At 41.2% G+C, this 22040-nt stretch overlaps 1 pseudogene; it reads left to right on the top strand.

The window, feature by feature from the left end:
• Positions 1-22040, top strand: part of LOC142558437 (uncharacterized) — a 113790-nt pseudogene that overhangs the window by 66954 nt on the left and 24796 nt on the right.

Genomic DNA, 22040 nt, shown 5'->3' with positions numbered 1-22040 from the left:
TTGGTTTTGATTCGTTTTGACAGGGGCAAAATGCATATACTTTCGTGTATATTGATTTAGGTACACATTAAAGGGACACTAAAGGCAAATACTAAGTCAACGTGGATTCTATAAATACCATTGCAGAAACCTTGTGATGCTTGTTTCAAGGCGAAGAAAAGAATTAGGTTACGAGAAAATTTCATTTGAAGGGTCTGAATACTTTTATCGCAGTTTGTCTCTCCTCACCCAACCGGGGAGTTGTCACGTTGCATACGCCATCGTTGCCCTTTGCCACATTTGGTTTGGTGACTACCGTCGGTGAGTAAAGCGGCGCCCAGCAGACCATGGTATGTTTCTTGCACTAAGTGCAAATGCGCGGCTTTGGGGAAATCGAGCTAAGAGAGAGCGGTGGTTTCGCTGCTGCAGCTGCTTTTGGCCGAGTTGCATGGGCCATTCTGGCATCCCACGCCATCACATGGAAGTGGAATTCTCTGCTACTTGCAGTTTGTCCGAGTTTCATGAGCCAGCAAAACCAGAGCAGGACTGCGTTAATGAAGCTACTCAAACGTGTAAGTGCAGATGGCGGGGAGTTAAACAAAAATGAAACCTTTCGGCCACCTGCATTGTTGTCAAGGATAGTCTCAGTGATCTAATTTTTCTAAAAATGATATATAACTGGACAAGTAGCATTTTCTTTCGTTTTATGATGCAAACAATGATGTTTTTTAGGATGAGTAGTGTACTACTATCGACAGAGTTTAAATGGAAAGTGCCTTTGTCATTGGGCATATATTTGAATGTCCCGCGGGAGTCTTTATTCGTGTCCTGCATTTACCTCAATTTATGGATTACCATTGCTATGTTTGTGATAATATTGATGCCTTAGAGATTCCTGAGCACTATCACTTGAGCCTGACTTCACATTTGCCTTTAGTGTTCCTTTAAAGAAAGAACTTCACGTGGCCAAAATAATCTGGTGTCCCCATGATGCCATGCCTCATAATCAGGTCATGGTTTTGGATCCTGAAACCTCAGAATTTAAATTCTTTTTCAGCAGGCCTTTTTCAAGCTGTCCCACTTGGTCTTCTCAAGAATAGTAGCCTTCCGTTAATTCTACTCTAGTTAATTTCAGTGTGAAGGGGAAACACCAGAAAGACCGGAAAATGTGGAAGGGAAGAAAAAACCAGGTGTTTATTGGGACAGCCTTTTTCTCCTTTCATTACAATTTAGGTAAATATTTTTATTGGTTACATAGTATAACAAGACTGCACACATTTTCACTTGTAGAACCCCTGCCTCTACATTTTTTGCCGAACAGTGTCCGGCCACTGCCTTCCCAAAGCAAGCGCTCTCTGGAAGTGGCCCGCGTGCGAGCCAAGAGTACAACATTGCAATGCAACAGATACACAAACACAGAGTGGATCCCAGAGAAGCCGAGCAAGCACGCACTTCAACCAAACAAAAAGAATGCTCACATGACTTTAACCAAGGCAAAGATTCAGAACGACCTTACAACTGGGCTTGCGAACAGACTGAGACCGACTCTGACCGCGGAGCTCTTGCAAAATGGAGCACGTTGTCACTCAAGCAGACGATGCTTGCGGTGTGCCGGAAGTACTTAAGTGTAGTGAGAAGTTGTTCTTGTGCATTCTCTTTCTGTTATTTTCTTTTTATAGAAACAACTTAACCAACATTCCAACTATTATGAACATTTGTTCACCATAAAGGTGGCAAAAATCGACGACGCGCCCTGGGCAGCCAATCGGATAGGTCGCTCTACTGACATCGTCAATTGGGTGATTTATGTTATATGCGCAGGTGCGGCTGAAAATTCCATCAAGCAGAGTGCTGCAATCGGCAGTGATATACATTTTTCAAACCTTATAATAAATTAAATGCTTTACACAGAGCATTTAGATGTGTCATTTAATGATTTAACAACTCAGTATAGTTGTACAAAATTGCCAAAATCATTCCAGGTTCCCTTTAAGGAGAAAAAGGAAAAGCAATAATAGACAAAATAAATATTTCTGGGTGCACATATAAAAAAACAGTGGTGACGGAACAGTGTCGGTGCAGTTACATTTCCTGTAAAGAAAGTGCTTAAGAAGGTTTAGAGCATGTAAACATAAAGGAAAATGAAACCAGCACATGGCATTATAAGTGTGTCTACAGTGCAGCTAAGAAAGTTCCGGGAGTGGTTGAGTAGAGCTCGTTGACCTGTCTAAACACCTTCAATGCAAGACAGGAAAATTCTAGTCCGCTGTTATGTCTTAACATTCATGCCCTGAGTGATAACTCATGTCCTGTCTGAACATGTATATTTTATCTCATGTTAGGTGTACAGACTTGTCCTGTTGTGTGCCTGTTGTTTTTGACCTTGTGTGAGCATCTGCTGTATATTCAGGATGTCCCATGTAACTTGCACGAATCTTTTAAAATATGCAATTGCCATGTAGCTGGGCAGCACCAAAGTCATGTTCTTTGCCGTCGCTTCGAGATACTGAGATTGTTTTTTTGTATTCTGACTAATTACATAAATAATCTTAATTAATAAGCTTCTCAAATATTATAACTACAGGTTTTCCCGCTCAGTTTAATCCAAACGCCATTGAAAATAATCCAAGTGCCAGCCAATTTAATCTGAGCGCCAGCATTTTTAATCCCAGTGCCAATAATTTAATCCAGGCTCCACGACATTTAATCCCAGCGCCATCCGAATTAACCAGCGTGGCAACTCATTTAATCGTTGCGCCAACCATTTTAATCCAAGTGCCACACATTTTAATCCCAATGCCAGTCAATTTAATCCTATTAGAAATTGATTGAGAAACGAATAATTCTTGCAGAAGAGCTCGTAACAGGCTTCATGAATGCCGTATATTCATTGATGTGATAACTATATTGGCGTCAGCACTATAGGAGCACAGTTTCCACGCTACCGGTGTTGTTATGGTTGCTTCAGAAACACTTACGTGTGCTATACCGCTCGCTCATTTCCTCCTTTTCAAGTCGCATTTCTGAGTGACAAGAGACTCACATTCGTGAGGCAGAATCGTGACGGTTATACGCGACTTGGGTTGCGATCATGACATGCGATTTCCTTCCCTATCGTCTTGCATATCGATCGACATTGTTCGCAAGGGTAAAAACTTGCTCACCATTACTCAGGCACTTGGCATAATTACTAAGCGATTCAATATAGCTCACTAATCTTGTATTTTGCGCGCACTCTTATGCTTCCGTCATGCATACCAAATGAAATGCTTCTAAGAATATAACAGCTTATCCTTGAGTGACATGATTAGCTCACTTGTGACTCGCTCGACGCCACCGCCGTCGCACCTCTCCTAACCTGCCTACTAACATATCAAAGGAAATCGCTTTCAAAGCTCAAAAACATGCTCCCTATCAATGACTCAAGTGACGTGAGTGACTGGCGTGACGTCACCACGCGTGCGAAAGCGGGGTCCTCCGTTCAAGGATCAAAATAAGCCACCAAGGAAAAACAAGAAACTGTCTGACGTCGACCGATCAAGAATCGTCGATGCCTCAAGGCACGGCGGAGATTTGAGACAACTCGCCGAGACGCTGGGCATAAATCTAAAAACTGTAAGGTCGATTGCAGCGACAGACCGTGAAGTGTCTCTGAAAACTCCATCAGAAAGTTTTGTGCCGACGTTGTCGCCGTCGTAAGAAGAACTGTCGACGAGAACCCAGCGTTCACGCTGAAACAGATAAAGCGAACCGTTGAAAAAGAAATACCTGGCCTCACAATCACCACCAGTTCTGTTGACCGCCTCCTCGACGCACCCACATACTCCATCAAATTAGCAACCCAGACGCCGGTGGACTGCAACCGCTGCGACAGGAAAAAGCGCAAAGAGTATGCGCAATGGTTACAAACCAATGGGCCCCGAGTTTGCCGCTTTTACGTCGACGAAACGAATTACAATATATGGTGCTCAAGAAAATTCGGCCGCGCAAAAAAGGGCACGGCAGCGCTCCAGACGACGACTTCGACGAAAGGCGCGAACATCAACATCATCACCTGGATGTCGGCAAACGGTGTGCTGCACTGGCGAATTGTCGAAAGAGTCCATTGGATCGTATTCAATGACTTTCTCGCCGACGTTTCGGCCCAGGTGGACTCTGAGGAGCCGGATACAGAGGCCGTATTCATTTTCGACAACGCTCCCGCTCACAATCGCGCAGAACAGGCAAATCTGGTCAGCTCTAACCATTCCATCAAGCGCCTGCCGCCATACAGCCCTTTTTTTAATCCCGTTGAGGAAGTTTTCTCCAAGTTTAAATGTCAAGTTAAACAGTACCTCAGTGAGCGGCGCGACGCAGTGCTGGTGACTCCACAAGGAGTCACACAAAAGGAGCACAGGCGCTCGTTGCTTGTAAATACTGCACAACACGCAATAGCACTTGTTCAACGCGTGGATTGCGCTGCATTTGATAGGCACAACTTTTCTTTTGCTCAGGCTGCGCTTAGAGAGGAAGACATGTAGTTGATCTCGGTTTGTTTCTATAATCCCATTCAGGAAGTGCCCTGGTATCTTGTGAAATTAAATACCGCATCGAATAAATTACATATTTTCATTCAAAAGGTCTCACCGTATCTTTGTACATCTCGTGCCGAGTGAGATGTCTTATAAAATACATGACGGCGCTGTTTTTTCGGTTGCACTTCTTGCAGTCCATCCTCGAGCTTTAGGAGAAAAGAATGCGCACTCAATCCCACGCATCCGAGATTCAGCTATTCGTCAATTTTCCACTTATATTTGATTAACGCGAGGCAACCATCAAAGTTTAAGCCTATGCAAGGATATTTTCTTTTGAGGTCGGTAACATGACAATGTTTCTGGCAATATTAGAACCACCCCTCCATAATCAATAGTTCATTTGTAAGAAAAAGGTGTGACTCAATTCGCATATTTCGTCTTTTAAAAATATTTTTGTATTATTGCAGCCCTTAATGAAGAGTGCGTACTAAATAGTCTTCATGGTGACGTCATGTGAGTCACCATCATAACACGGTTTGCTAGTGTCAATGCGTCTCTTCTCTAACACGATATCTTGAGCGAGTTCCTCGGAACAGCGCATTGTAAGTCACTAGTGATCACGTCATGTAAATGAGCGATAGTAAGCAGTTACCTGCCCTTTGAAAACCATTTCTTTTGATATACGAACCGGCAGATAAGGGGAGTTGACGCTTCCGTGCGAATGCAGTGACGTCACGTGAGTCACTAGTGATCACCTCATTCGACGTTGTGATAATGAGCAGGTTGTTGCTCTTCAAAAGTAATTTCGTTTGATATGCATGTCGCCAGGTTAAGAGAGTGCATGGTTGGGTGACAACCATGATGACGTCATGGGAGTCACTAGTGATCACGTCATTGGCTGGGTGATAGTTAGCCGGTTGTTATTCTTTAGAAGCCACTTCGTTTGATATGCATGCCGGCAGATTAGGATAGTGAATGCGTGAGAAGCCTGGTGACGTCACGCCAGTCACTAGTGATCACGTCACTTGAGTCATTGATAGGGAGCATGTTTTTGAGCTTTGAAAGCGATTTCCTTTGATATGTTAGTAGGCAGGTTAGGAGAGGTGCGACGGCGGTGGCATCGAGCGAGTCACAAGTGAGCTAATCATGTCACTCAAGGATAAGCTGTTATATTCTTAGAAGCATTTCATTTGGTATGCATGACGGAAGCATAAGAGTGCATGCAAAATACAAGATTAGTGAGCTATATTGAATCGCTTAGTGATTATGCCAAGTGCCTGAGTAATGATGAGCAAGTTTTTACCCTTGCGAACAATGTCGGTCGATATGCAAGACGATAGGGAAGGAAATCGCATGTCATGATCGCAACCCAAGTCGCGTAATATCCGTCATGATTCTGCCTCACCAATGTGAGTCTCTTGTTACACGGAAATGCGACTTGAAAAGGAGGAAATGAGCGAGCGGTATAGCACACGTAAGTGTTTCTGAAGCAGCCATAACAACACCGGTAGCGTGGAAACTGTGCTCCTATAGTGCTGACGCCAATATAGTTATCACATCAATGAATATACGGCATTCATGAAGCCCGTTACGAGCTCTTCTGCAAGAATTATTCGTTTCTCAATCAATTTCCAACAGGATTAAAGTGACTGGCATTGGGATTAAAATGTGTGGCACTTGGATTAAAATGGTTGGCGCAAGGATTAAATGAGTTGGCACGCGGATTAATTCGGATGGCACTGGGATTAAATGTGGTGGCGCCTGGATTAAATTATTGGCGCTGTGATTTAAAATGCTGGCGCTCAGATTAAATTGGCTGGCACCTGGATTATTTTCAATGGCGTTTGGATTAAACTGAGCGGGAAAACCTGTAGATGAAAACTGTCAATGAGAAAATTGTAGAGCAATCTGAAAAATTCCCGATACAGCTTTCTGTGGCTGAATGCATCCTACATAAACATGTTTTTCAGAGCATGAAAGAAGTCTGTGAATATTCACAAAGTGCCTCTAACAGCACCAAGATTTAAAAACATGCAAATGCCACGTAGCTGGACAGAACCACGTGACTGGCCACTCGTCGATGTCGATGTCGTTACAACAATGTCGATGCAGTTACATTTCCTGTAAAAAAAAGTGCTTGAGAGGGTTTAGAGCACGTAAACATAAAATAAAACCAATGCATGGCATTATAAGTTTGTCTACAGTGCAGCTAAAAAAGTTTCGGGAGTGGTTGAGTAGAGCTTGTTGACCTGGCTAAACACCTTAAATGCTAGACAGGAAAATTCTAGTCCGCTGTTATGTCTTAACATTCATGCCCTGTGTGACGGCTCATGTCCTGTTTGAACATGTATATTTTATCTCATGTTAGGTGTACAGAGTTGTCCTGTTGTATGGCTGTTTTCGACCTTGTGTCAGCATCTGTATATACAGGGTGTCCCACGTAACTTGCACAAAACTTTTAAAATATGCAAATGCCACATAACTGGACAGTACCAAGGTAATGTTGTTTGCTGTCGCTTGGAGATACTGAGATCATTTTTTTGTATTCTGCCTAATTACATAATTGGTCTTAATTATTCAGCTTCTCTAATATTATAACTAGACGAAAAGTGTCAATGAGAAAATTGTAGAGCAACTGAAAAATTTCTGATACAGCTTTTTATTACTGAATTCGTGCTACATAAACATGTTTTTCCGAGAGTGAAAGAAGTATGTGAATATACACAAAGCGCCCATAGCGGCACCAAGATTTAAAGATATGCAAATTCCACACAGCTGGACACAACTGCGTGACTGGCCACTCGAGGCACTGCATGTATTCGAGGGCCTCTTTCACGTTCGGAAAGAGGCTTTTCCTTATTTCTATTCATTACTTCTATTAGTTGGTGAAGCTGCTATGGTTAGATTGGAATAATTGAGCAAGACCTAACAATTACGTTCATAAATTTTTTGCAGGGAGTACCTGTATTCTTTAAATATCAGTGTTGCCCCAGCTTAGATCAGTCTTACCCTAGACTGGGCGTAAATGAAAAATTCTAATGGTATTGTTGTCAACGCATCGTAAACAACCACGTAAAGTCGGGCACGTTGCGATAAATTCGTAAAAGTTGTAAAAGGTATGATTATGTGCAAGTCTTATGAAGCTTTTATATAGGCTATTACTGGTGCTACTGTCTTCCACATTACAACATTGCAAGTTTCCCTTTTTCTCCTGAAGCTCTTGGCTAGTGATAAAGTCAGGAAAGTCGTAATTCAAATAAACTTGGACAACAGTAACCTTGATGTTCGACCCATAAAACACAGAAACAGCTGAAGAACTGGACGAAAGAAAACTAGGGGCCCGATTTTTATTAGTTGCAATCATAAGAAGCCAACAGACTGTGACACCAAGGAAAGCACCAGGTAAATTATTACTGCGCGGTGTCTGTGTGTTCTTTTCCTTCGTCCATGTTATTTTGCGCTTCCTAAGTCAAACAGGTAAATTATTTGCAGATTTTATTGACTGAGATATATTTTTATTGCATCAATACAAATTACATATAATTTCCCCTATGCTTTCTTTGGTATCATTGTCTCTTGGCTTCTTATGAGAGAAAGTGCTAAAGAATGCCTAAGTTGGTTCTTTAAAGGATAAGTGAAACGTGTAAAGGAAATCTCAGTTTAAACATTATTTACAGGAACACTTGAAAACCTCCTGCAGTTGTGCTAATGCCACATTATTAGAGGTCTAGAAAACTTCCTCAAGGGAGTTTTGAGAATTCTTATAAACATTCATCTCTATTTGCAAATGAATTTGCTACCGATAATAGCAATTAATCTATATCAGAACTAAACACAATGACTACTTATATAATAAAAAAACACTGTGCTAAAAGAAGAAAAATAAGCCCACTACAGCAGCATTCGAACTTGTAATCTCGCGTTCCCAAATCCGACACCTTAACCACTAGACCATACCAGGCCCTTTTTTTTTATTGCCCGTTTTTCACATCCATGCACACACACCGCCAGAACATATGGTCACTGAACAAGCTTGTCAAAAGATGCAGATAATATATATGTGCTGTTGTAATCATATTAAAATTCTCAAAGTGTTGTGAAAGGTGATAACCTTGACAACAATTCTGGAATGCATTTCTTGCACTTTTTACACCTCGAAGTAGGCATTTAAGCGTTCTTGAAAGTACATCCATGCAGGTCGTGTGTCTGGGTGACAGTAATATCTAACCATTTGGCAGCGCCATAAGCTATGAAGGGCAATGAGCATTATTAGTACAAAAGGAACACCATCCCGTTAAATTTCCATTGCAGTACATATTTAGCGATTGAAAATGTAGGCAACTTCAGCTCTGTTGAATTGATAGAATAGTGGGAGCATACATAGCTCAATGCAGGTACACATCACTGTGTTTGTTGTGCACTAGGATTCTGATGTTTCATGTAGTACATGCAGCCATCTGTGACTGCGAAAAAACAACTATCCAATTACTCACAGGATGACCAACCTCAGACATACAAACTTAATGCGTAGTGAAAATGGGGCATGTAAGACAAGAGAGAAGACTGACTCCTCTGTTGGCCTGCATGCCCGTTTTGCACTACACATGTAATGCAATATCAAAAATTGTGTTCTGATTAGGCACATATAAGCTAGAATGAGTGTGACCAAATGAACAATCTCTACGTGCATCTAGATATACAGGGTGCTTTTTTTGGGTAATTCAGATTTCTCATAAAAAGGCTATGACTGTGAGACACCTATCATCTTCACATACAAGCTCTATGGCGAGGCGGAAATACTTTTCTGCTGCTTAAGTTAATCTGAAAAGACTAATTAACAAGAATTTGTTATTTACTATTAACATGATTGCAATCATATACATGGAAAACTTGTAGTGCATCACAATTTATGGCATGCCCATATTTTAGAAATGAAAGAAAGGACACATAACTTGAGATATTTATCATCAAATTCCAAATCTCAGTTGACGCAATATCGAGACTGAGCGCATCCCGCTGTGCGTCAGATGACAATGCCTTGTAAAGAAGTGTGGGGCTAAATTTAAATGATAGCATGCTGCGGCAAATCCTGACCCGACATACAGCCATACATGCCTGCCAGGCAAAGCTTGACGTATTAGCAGCTGCCACGGCTGGCCGATACATTCAGTTTCAAACTTTCTTTCACTTGTCATGGCAGAAAATTTCAGTTTCATTTGATAGTGGGGATGCCTCTCCCATGCTGCCCTGGTGTTTGGTTTCAATGTTGCCTGGATTTACCATTGAAATCCAATTATAAATATCTTGAATTAGGTGCAATTTTAAGGATTTTTTTTTTTTTTTGTGGCTGCCTTCAAATACGCCATTTACACAATGGCCACTAAGGCACCTATAGAAAAGTAAATTAATAAATTTTTGTTAGCAAATGTTCTGAAGATCACATTATTAGTGGCAAAATGTGTCCACCTTACCTAGGAAGTTCTCTGCAAAAATACCATGGTTGCTGTCCTTATAGCCTTTTTGTAAAAAATTGGTCTTGTATAAATTGTATTAAAAAAACACCCTGTAGAATGGCGTGAGAGCCCTGTTCTCTGCACAGCCAGATTCATATTATAGGAAATGTAGATTTTCTTTGCCTGACATAATTATATGTTCACATTTTTTTTGCATCTGCCATTTATGAAAGTCACGAATTTTATTTTTCTAAGCACATTTAAATGCATAAGCGTTACTTTGGGTAGAGAACCGAGGCACTACAACCTTTTAGACATTAGATTAAGCCTAAACCTTTTTACAAATTTTTGACAACTAAAGATACAACGTACAAGGAAGCATTCATGGTCAAAAACAAGTGTCCAAATATGCTTTTCGGAATGGATGCTTTCAAAATGTTTTTGAATACCTCTTGCTACCAATGGTAATTGAATGTTTCATTTTATACCGATATGTTTACATGCCTTTCGAGTCATCTTAAAAGGTGTTGTGTGTTGTGGGGAGTTACCTTGCCTTACCTTGTGCGATAACCATTTTTCTGGAGTATGTATTGAAGTACTTAATAGATGTCACATTCAGTTATTGTAGAAAATCCTTCAGCAGTCCTCACCAGTCACACTTTAATCAACTTAGAGTGCTGGCAAGAATACGTTGAGACGTGGTGTTTCATGGAAGGGCCATTGTAATGAAAATTGCGTGTAGATAGAAATTTGTGCTCAGAAAAGAAAGTTATTTCAGTCTTATGAAGTAGGTTTGCTGTGATTGTATAATTGTTTGCAGTAGATAGATGACATCATATTATGTTGGTAAATGTACCTCTGCCTTCCTCCCGTCAGTATGTTTATCGATACATATGGGAAATGTTTGTGTGAATGTGCTATTACTGTTTGTGCTAGCTTCAACTGTGATCTTTTCTGTGTCACTACAGATGTGTCCACCCTTCCTACACAGTGTCCGAGAAAATGTGTGATTCGGACTTTGCCAGAAATCCATCTCATAAAAACCCTCTACTTGATTGCCCCTCTACATGACGTAGTAGTTTGGTTTATTGTGGGTTTAAAGTTTAAAGTAGTGATGTAAGGGTGTGACTGTGTTTACTGACTGCAAGCTCTGCATGCTTAGTTTTCAACAAGTGAAATTGCTAATCTGCTGCTCCCCAGCTAGTCTATTGGAATCATAAGAAACAGAACAGAAGTGTAGAAACTTCGTGAAGTTCATGAAAGTGAATGCTAGTGAATCGCAAGAAGCAAGGACAGAAAGTGGATACAGCACATGTGCTAACATCGACAAATTTATTTGAAACAGGGTGGGAGTATATATATGTATATATACACACAAAAATGACACTCAAATGGCTTGAGGCCATGCGCTGAATAATCGGCATTTAAAAACGATATATCTTTTTTTTTTTTTTTTTGACAGATAGGGAAGGTATGCTCACACACTGAGAACCGAGCCAATCCGTTTTTGTTGATTCAACCATCAGTCTAGTCAGAGTATGTTTATTTTTTTGTCAGAATGGTGCAACTCTGAAGATGCAGGCAGTGCCCACATGTACTGCAGTGCAATGCTAGCCAATGTTCCCAGCCTGGAAGAGCACATCTAGGTTATTCTGGCCATCCTTGTACTATTTTATTCAAATACCCTAAAGGCCCAGCAGGCATTACATAGGGGGGGAACAACAGTTAGTACAAAGCAACGCAGTACTATGATGTGTACAGAAGTCGCTCACCATTAACAGCGTGTTGAAGAGAAAAACCAAATATAAAGGTACATATCAACAATAATCAACAAACATTCAATTGTTACAGAGAGTAGCGTTATATATATACACACACATGTAAGAAGTGAGGAGAGGGGAAGAATGAAGGTTACAGCTCAAGGTGACATTTCAGGCTGGTTACAAACGCTTCGTAATCAATGACAGATGCAATGGTGCCAGGCAGAAGATTCCATTGACGGATGGCTAGAACGAGCGGCGAATGAAAGAACAGGTTTGTGCCAGCAAAGATGGGTTCGACTTTGAGTTGGTGGTCAATGCGTGGGAATATGCGATGCGCTGGCGTGAGACGGGATATAGCAAAGGAAGAGTGGCTGTGATACAATTTGTGGAAAAAGGACAGTAGGAAAAGCATTCTACGTCTTTCAAGAGGAGGTAACTTGAGAGCTTTCTTTATTTCAGTGACGCTTGCCGTACGCGAGTAGTTCTTCGATATGAATCGAGAGGCTTTATTTTGAAGAGACTCTAATTTTGTAATTAAGTATGCTTGGTATGGGTTCCAAGTCAAAGAGGCGTAATCCAACTGCGAGCGCACTAATGTAGTGTATGCTAAATACTTAGTGTCTGCATTAGCTGAACGCAGATTTTGTCTGAGAAATCTGAGTGTTTTCGAAGCCTTGTTAATGACCGTATCTATGTGAATGTTCCATGAAAGGTCGGATGCTAAATGGATCCCTAAATATTTTATGACCGGTACCGATTCTACAGTCATGCCGTTTAGAATGTAATGGCAAGGTTCTGGGTCAGTTTTTGTGGTAAATGTCACGACTTTTGTTTTCGAGGTATTAATTTCCATTTGCCATTGTGTGCACCAATCGTTAATCTTGTCTAAGTCCGATTGTAGTAGAAGTGAATCAGAAGGTTCAATTATTTGCCTGTATATCACGCAATCATCTGCAAACAATCTGACCGTAGAACTCAGGTTATTGCTTATGTCATTAATATAAACTAAGAATAAGATAGGTCCAAGTACAGACCTTTGTGGTACTCCAGATTTAACGTGGGAGAGGGTTGATGAATGCCCATTAACAAAGACTGATTGGTAGCGATTGGCCAAAAAATTGTTCATCCAAAAAATAACCTTCGAATTAATGTTCAGATTGTCAAGTTTTGTAATTAGACGTTTGTGTGGAACTTTGTCGAACGCTTCGGCGAAATCTACAAATACGGCGTCTATTTTAGAGTGAGCATGAACAGCACGATGAAGGTCAGTAATTAATTCGAACAGTTGTGTTTCGCAAGATCGACCGTGAAGAAAGCCGTGCTGATTCGCAAAAAAGAAGTTATGCTTCGTCAGATAGCTCATGATGGCCGATGAGATTATGTGTTCTAGTAATTTGCAGCTGGTGTTGGTTAGCGAAATTGGTCTGTAATTTGACGGGTTAGAGCCATCACCAGATTTGAAAACGGGTATGACACTCGCAATTTTCCAGTCGTTTGGGACACAGCCCGTATCTATAGATTGCTGAAAAATTGCGGCTAAGATTGGGCTTATTACAGGCTTTGCTATTTTTAGCAATTTAGGACATATTCCATCGGGGCCAGGTGCCGAGTTAATAGGGAGACGGTCTATGGCAGAATATATGCCTTCTGGCGTGACAGTTATGTCAGGCATAGTTTGGCACAGCGTTGGAAATTGTAGGTCAGTAGGTAAGGGGCCTTCATGGGTGAATACTGAGCAGAAAAATTGGTTAAATTCCTCTGCTACTTCAAGGGAAGTAAGAAGATTACCTTCTTTATTTATGGATACCGAGGAGTTTGAACTGTAATTTGAATTAACAACCCGCCAAAATTTTTTAGGATTGTTTTTTAACATGTGTGAAAGGTCACTGTTATAAAACTTGTCCTTTGCTGATTCAATTTCACTTTTGCACAGTTGCTCATGTGTGCGGTAGTTGTTCCAATCGTGTTCAGATGCTGTCAGTTTAGCTTTTGCGTACAACCGTTTCTTTTTGTTTATGCATTGTTTCACATGTCTTGTGAACCATGTGCTTTCTGTAGATGTGGTAATGGTGACCTTAGGCACGTGTTTATCTTTCAGCAGAGTTAGTTTATCACGAATTAGGAACCAGTTCTCATTTGCATCTCGCATATTGAAAGAGTGAAAAATATCTGTACAGAATAATGATAGTTCATCAAGAAGAGCGTCAACATTCGCTCTGGTATAATCAAATATAACTTTTTTCTGTTTTTCTGGTTTATTCCTGACTACTGCATAATCGCACTGTAGTATCATGTGGTCACTGATGCCATCTAAAACGTGTACAGATGTCTTCTCCGGTTCCGTTGTCAGTGCAAGATCTAAAAGCGAATGACCACGCGTAGGTGTGGAAACTATTTGGTGCAGATTGAAAAGTGTTAACACATCCAGAAAATTCTGGCATTCACGCTTTCTTGTGCCGTGGAGGGGCCTGCATGTTTTCCAATCAATATTCGGATAATTGAAGTCGCCGGCCAGGAATACTGGTGCGCGTGGAAATTTGTTCTGAATGTGAGTTTAAGATTCATTCAGATGTTCAGGGAATTCCTCGGGTGAATCAGGTGGGCGATAACACACCCCAACGGCACAAGTTACAGACGGTGACAGACGTAATGCAATCCACAAAATTTCCAGGCACGATTCCGTATCAATAACAAACGCTTCCAAGCTTTTCCTTACAGCGATTATTACCCCACCACCGCGTGAAGTTATGCGGTCTTTCCTAAATAATAAAAACTGGCTGGACAAGGATAGTTCGGAATTATTAACATCGGGAGATAACCAAGTCTCTGATCCTAACACCAGGTCAGCTGAGCATGCTTCGACATAAGAACAGAAATGATCTTGCTTTGGAAGGAGGCTACGGAAATTTGTCACCAAAATTGACAACGTTGAAATTATCCCTTTATTTTTTAGTCAGTTGTCCTGAGAGGTCGCATCGCCTTCATGGGGAGTAGTCATTTCTTTTATACCGTTTTCTGAAAAAGCAGCCCTACCTGTAGAGTGGCGTTTGGGAAGAGCAGTCACTTCTCTAGTGGTGCAGTTGAATGAATACAGGGTACCATTAAGAAGAAGTTTATCGAAGAAGAGTTTATATTGCTCACCAGGATGTCTGTTCTTTCGAGCAAAGTCTCTAAGCTGCTTCCTAATAAATTGCATTCTAGGTGAAAAGTCCTCTTCTATCCAAACGGAAGCAGATTTAAGATCTTTCAGTTTGTGGGCATTTTTGAGAATGCAGGTCTTGTCTTTGAAATTTAAGAATTTCACAATTATTGGGCGGGTGTTGTTCTCCCTTCGTTCTCCTAGTCTATGGGCTCGTTCGATTTCGCCAATTGACATTCCCAAGTTCGTGGTTACAAACTTTGTCACCACATCTTCGGTATCTTTCCATGTTTCCGTTGTCTGCTCAGCAATGCCTTTGAAGATCAAGTTATTTCTACGCATTCTATTATTGAGGTCATCAACAAGTTTGCTAGACTGTCGCGTTTGAGTTGTTTCTATGCTTTGAAGCCTGTTTTGAGATTCTTTCAGCATCGCGCCCAAGGTGTTGACTTCCTTAGAGATGTCAGTGACAGCGGCCGAGCTGTCTTCTAGCTTAGATAAGCGCCGTTTGATTTCGGTAACGCTTAGCTGTACATCTTTGATTTTTCCAAGAACTTCTTTTTGAAAATTTTCACTGACTAATCTCATTTCTTTAATTGCAGCGAGAACTTGATCAGATTTATCTGGGCCGGGATTTGTCTCAACGTCACCAGCACAGATTAGCAGGAGCCATATACAAGACACAGCTAAAGTCAGTCGAGCGCCTACGCATATCCTAGTGGCAGCACAGCCTGGACGAAACCATACTGGTGAACATGATACAGTGTCCCTCCCAAATGGCACAAAACAACCTATTCGGACGCGGAATGTGCAAATATCAACACCCATCACAACAGAATTGACAGCTCAGAAAACTACAGTTGGGATTTGCGGCCAAGACACATTTTTTTTACAGTAGCTATGTATTTGCGTCACACTCACCTAAGGGTGAAGAACAGAAGTATGAATAGGAGCAAGGTTCGGCCGCAAATCCCACTCGGCAGCTGATGTTCGGTCCTTTTTATAGCGATTCCGAGAGGGGGTGCCACCACTGGCAGCGATGGCGCTTGCGCTGTGGACTGTTTAACACATGCGATCAGTTGATGAACGGGCGGTGAACTGGTGAACTGAATGCGCTCTGGATTTTACTAGAGTACTGTTAAGTGGAGACAATGAAAAGATGTGCTGCGTTTGGGTCAGGTGCGAGCCATTGAAGTATATCGTTGCAATTGACATGAATTGGATAGTATTGCTTTGTGCTGTTTAAACATGTACATTTCACCACTTTCTAGGCTGCAGGTATGTCCCATTGGCGGGTGTTTCCAGCATAGCGATAGCAACACCTGTTGCTATCCCCAGTTTGGGCATTCTGTGGATCACATTATGTCATGCTTTTGCCCGTGAAAAGTAATTCTCATGGAACCTTCTAATGCATGCAGAACATTTTTCATTAAATTATTCATGCCAGCTAGTGGTACATGAAGCTTTTGTCCAGGCTGTAGCGTTCCAACATGGCAAGTTCTCGCCAAACTGAAAAAAGATTGATGAAAATAACCTGAATAAATTTAAACAACGCTCTCATTGATGAGTGTTTTTGTTCCATCTGCATGCTAAGTGACAGAAGTCTATTCCTGTTTGAGGACCAATTTTCTCTTAAGTAGCATTATATGGATTAATTGATGCCATATTCAGTGTCAGTTGGAGAGCCTTCACGAGTACTCAGTGATAAAACTTTTGATGTGCTGAATAAGCACTGGCAGGAGCATTGGGACACTTGGTGTTTGGCGAAGGAGCCATTGGATGAAGGCTCTTTGCAGAGAAAAATTTCTGTTTGAAGCACCGGTGCAATACATTCCGCTTTTATGCAGTAGGCATGAACAATTGTTCTTTATAGATATATGAAATCGTAATAAATTTTTAAGTGTAGCACCATGGCCCAACCTAAACATTCTTGTCGATACAAAGGGAAAAGAAGCTTGTCTACATGTATTTGTGTTTGTGTTGGTCCTAACAGGGATCTCTCTGCTGTTACAGATGTGTCCATACCTTCTACAAGACACAGAAGTTGTTTTGTTTGGATTTTGCCAGGAATCTATCTCAATAGGCTGATCTCAGAAAGAATGCATTCGTTTGCTGTGTGTTACATGATGCAGCAATTTGATGTGTGATTTACTTACGATTTTCATCACGAATGTTTCTTTTACTTTCTTTACTGATTGCCAACTGTGCTTTTCTCTTGTCTGGACCAAGTGATATGGCAAACCTACTTGCTGCCCTGTCACTCTGCTGAAATCACGAAAAAAAGGTTTTATTGCAGTGCCTCATATGCTATCATCAACGTAAAAAAAAAGGCTGCAAATGTATCGGCAGAGAACGTAGCTCTGTCAAGATATTCGGTCGTGTGGATATGTCCCCATATTATGTATATCATTTCTGTATTTTGGGCGTATTTGTGATAGTGTGATTGGTAAAAATCAAGCTGAAGCTTAAGGTACCCTCAGTAGTTTGCAGTTTCATCCTGCTTTTGCTGAAGCAATGGAAAAGGATCATGAAAAACGTTTACAATGCACATATAGAAAGAAGCAATCCGTTGTTTAATGTGGAGAAATATGTAATTATTCTCCTCTTCATAGAGATGTGGTGCCATTCATTTCATTTCTCTGTAAATGCTGTGCTTGTCCATTTTAAGTAAAGCACTTCCTTGGGCTAGTTGGTTCATGCTTGAATTAGTAAAGGCAAGGCGCAGAACAGGACTCAAGATGAACACACACGACAGGACCGGCGCCTTCACAACTAAGTTTATTTCCGCAACAAGCCTGCCTTATGTAGGTTAATCAAGCCGAGTCACACACAAAACTTTAGAAGTAAAATACAGCAATCTATCGATGACTCAGGAATCGTATCTGGCACAATATATCAGATGAGCACACAAGAACCACATGTGGTGGAGCACCAGAAGCAATTCATCGAGCAACGTCTTTTCCAAGCCAACGGGGAGAAAACGCGAGACATAAAAAGTACCGTCTACGCTTCACTATCAAACTATCCACAACATAACACACACTTCGAACGCCTAAGGCCCAGTCAGTGATAAAACCCGGTCCTGCCGGTCTTGTCGTGTGTGTTCTTCTTGAGTCCTGTTCGTCTGCGCCTTGCCTTTACTAATTCAAATTGTCCATTTTAGTTTCACGTTTTTTATTTGATTTCATATTATTTTCTTTCATTCATAGTTACATTTCATTTCATATGCTTCATGTGTTCCAGTACGATTTGATGCCATTGTTGTGTTGCATTTTATAAATTATGTGTGAGAGAAACATACTATGCTCAGTTTAATAGGTCAATGTGTAATGCAATGTCACGTATGCAAAGTCATATCATTGTTTGGGCATAACATAGAAATTGCATGCCAAATCCAATGTCTATGTATTGCGAGCAGAGGTTTGTACGTATTCAGGACACTTATTACGTATAGAGAGAGAGGAACTTGTGTGAGACGTATTGCATCAGCGTGCATGCCACAACTGTAATATGCAAGTTGGGTAGGCCAAGGTTTTCCCATATTTTGCCTACAACTGGGGCAGCCCTTCTCGCTTGCTAATGTGGAACTTTAGTTCCATCAATTAAGCAATGGATTCTTCACACTATCTTCATTTGCTCCCTGTCTTTGCAGGTTTCATGTCATCAGGGTCACTGCAGCAGTATGACTCACTCGTGTCAATGCGTGGCAATCTGCATTCCTGCCGGCTGTGCCCCTATGTGACCGCAATAAAGTCAAGCATGCAAGCACATCTGCGCATACATACTGGCGAGCGCCCCTTCAAGTGCCACTTCTGCCCTGAGGCATTCACTTGTCTTTCTAACTTAAAGCGACATGAACGAATACACACTGGCGAGCGCCCCTACAAGTGCCACCTCTGCCCTGAGGCATTCATTGATGGTACCAGCTTCAAGCGGCATGTCTGCACCCACACAGGCGAGCGCCCATTCAAGTGTCGCTTTTGCCCGAGTACATTCTATGACAGTTCCACCCTGAACCAGCATGTCCACACCCACTCAGGAGAGCGCCCTTTCAAGTGCCGCTTCTGCCCAGGCAAATTTGCTCACCGTACCACCCTGAACCGGCATGTCCGCACCCACACAGGCGAGCGCCCATTCAAGTGTCCCTACTGCCCGAGCGCATTCTGCGACAGTTCCACCCTTAAGCAGCATGTGCGCACGCATACAAAAGAGTGCCCCTACCAGTGCCACCTGTGCCCACAAGCATTCACTCAGAAGTCCAATCTAACACGCCATGTACGCAGCCACACATGAGAGCGTTCTTTTTCCTGAACCCACCGCAGCGCCTCGTTTTCGTGGCATCAGAAACTCTATATCCATGTGTCCTGTCACACTGAGGAGAAGCCCTAAAGGTCAGGGGCATGGAGTTTTTCGTACATCAATCGATTTGTTTAGCGGAACAGGTCACTTAACTGCATGGAGAAGTTTCCATGTTCAACCGTATGGTTTCTTGTAATATTACCTAGAAAGAAGTTGACTCAACTGTGAGAATTCCACAGGACGACTGCATCCATGTGATTTTAAAGCTGTGCTAGTTTTTTAGAATAGAAGCATGTCAGCCTTCCTTGTGCACATTTTGTGGGAGTTAGTCGAGTTGAAGCACTTACTCTTTCTTAGGCTGCTCTGCAAGACAACATTCCTACCTGTGTAAGACCCTGACCTGTAATTTCAAACAAGAAAAATAAAAAATACAAATGCTACGATCCAGGATTCCGCTTCAGTTGACAGTCATGGCTAATTTTCAACATTCCTTCTGTAAACATTCATTTGGTCATATGACTGGTGTTCACAGATTCTTGACTAAGCTGTGGAATTTTTTCCCTTTACTTGGACTTATGCGTTTGACACCGAAGTTATTAAAGGCATGGCTGAAAAAAATTATTGCAGGAGATTTTAACTTCATTTAGCCCTCATAATGGAGTGCCACCAGTATTAACTGTGAATACAAAATCTTTATTAACTTTGGTGTGTAGCATATTCACAACCAGCAGTAGATAATTTCAGAAAATGTTGCACATGCACTTGAAGAAAAATGAATGAGTATGAGGCAGCTCCCAACCTAACTTGCGCAAGGCTATTGGTCTTGGACTAAAGATGACCACATATTTACTGAATGGACAACAATGCTTTTTTGGATAGTCTACAGTGGGTGAAAATACTAAAGGCACCTGACAACTTTCTCTTACAGACAGACACTTTGTCCACAAAAAAAAAACGTTCTGGCCTTCGCACCCTGCTCAAGTGCATGGCTGGCATGTGCCACCATGCAAGCTAGCCAGTGTCTGGTGTTGTCAGTGCTAATGCAAGCTACAAGCAGGTACCCATTATATGTGGTCCAATAATAAACGTACGCTTTACAATAAATACGCCATGTTCACATTTATTTTCAAACATTGCCAGATTATCACTATATAGTGCTTTGACATCCTGCCTCGTGCCAGTGTTCATTTGTTCCAGCAGTTCAAGCAACTACATAATTTTTTTATTGCAGCAGGAGTTAAAAATCTTTGAACCGAGTTTTCTGTTCCCATCCATTTCATACGAAGGCAGAGGCAGTGGGACCTTCTTTATAACCAAGGTTTCCTGTCCAAAAATTCCAGCACTGCATCTTAAATAATTAAAGCATTGGAACTAAGCAATATCACTTCACCTTGCTCCATACCTATGTGGAACAACCAAGGAAAATATATATAAATTGCTGACATACTTTACATTCTGGTCACTATTATTGTGTTAAATTTTTTTTCGTATGTGCGTAACACAAATGCATATTTGAAGTATCAAACATTAAAATGCTTAATTTCTTTTGCATACCAGGTTATAAGTAAGGGGTGCCAAACTTTAGATATAGGGTGAGAAACATTACAGTATGTGTCGTAGTCTATGCGCATTTAACAGCACCTCTTAGTGAAATGCTATGATATGCTGAGTACGATATTGGTTTTAAGAACCAAAGGGTGGCACTGCGATGTATGTGGAATGCCAGTGCTTGCATTTGCTTCTCAATAATGGTACCAGTGTTGTGTTTAATGACCTGTAATTACATTTTAGTGGCTTTTAAAACCATGGTCGTGCGATCAGACTGTTTGCATATTATATTTTACAGCCTTCCAACTTCCGTTTACAGGACAACCTCATCAGTGAAGTTAAAGCAAAATATTTGGAAAAACTTCTTACTCTATGGTATACCTTGTTTTTTTATTGAGTAATTCACATTTTTGTTGAAAGAGTAATTTCTCACAAACTCGAAGATAAGCTTTCTACTACTCATGAAACTTTATGAAAGCTTCTTAAATCTGTTTAGCTTGTATATCTGTGTCACTCAGAAATTGATTATGTTGTTAAAGATGTTACCACGCAATCGGGGCCTGTTTTCACAAAACTTTCCTTGGGCATTCTTTCATTTGGCGAGCTTTGGTGCCCACTAATAAATACTATACTAATCGGCATGAAAACTAGACTGTTGTCCTGTATATGGCCCTTACTGATACCATAGTATTACTGCTGGAAAGTAATGTTTAGCTCAGGGGCACTATCTAAATACAATGGATGTTCCAAAAGTTAGTTTCATCACCTATTTTCACATGGAAACTTTATTGTCAAAAGAAAAGAAAGAAAGAAATTTGGGCCAATTCCGGTGGCTGTGCAGGGCAAGGCAGAGACTTCAAGCCCTGTAAGGCAGAGACTTCAAGCATTCAGCAAAATGAAGTGAACAATGCATGCATTCTATGGGATCGCGCATACAACATACATAACAGCATGTGTTTCAAGAAACAAGCATCCAAACCACATAAATAGCCCATAACTACCGTATACTGAGTTTGCACTTTTCTCTTCACTAATTCAACACCTTAACTTCACAAATTGCATCTCGGTACTGTTTGCTTTACCGTAAATGCTGCTAAAGAACGCCGGTTATTGCAGTTTATTTGTGTAAGACAAACAGGCTACATTTCGAGCCTGTGAAAATTTTCTGCAAATTTATTACAGTTGTTGCAATAAATGTAATAGATCTGGGTTGGAACACTGGGCTAGCATTAAGTTAATTTCTTTTGGGAGCTAAATTTTATGTGACATTAATCATGCTACACTAAACGCGGAGTGCCGTGCCTTTTCTTTTTTTCTTATCTGCCTGCTACCGCTGCTGTTGCAA

Source organism: Dermacentor variabilis, chromosome 9 (genome assembly GCF_050947875.1).
Source record: "Dermacentor variabilis isolate Ectoservices chromosome 9, ASM5094787v1, whole genome shotgun sequence".
NCBI lineage: Eukaryota > Metazoa > Arthropoda > Arachnida > Ixodida > Ixodidae > Dermacentor > Dermacentor variabilis.
The sequence above is the reverse complement of the archived record's forward strand: the minus strand, read 5'-3'. Positions and strand labels throughout refer to the sequence as shown.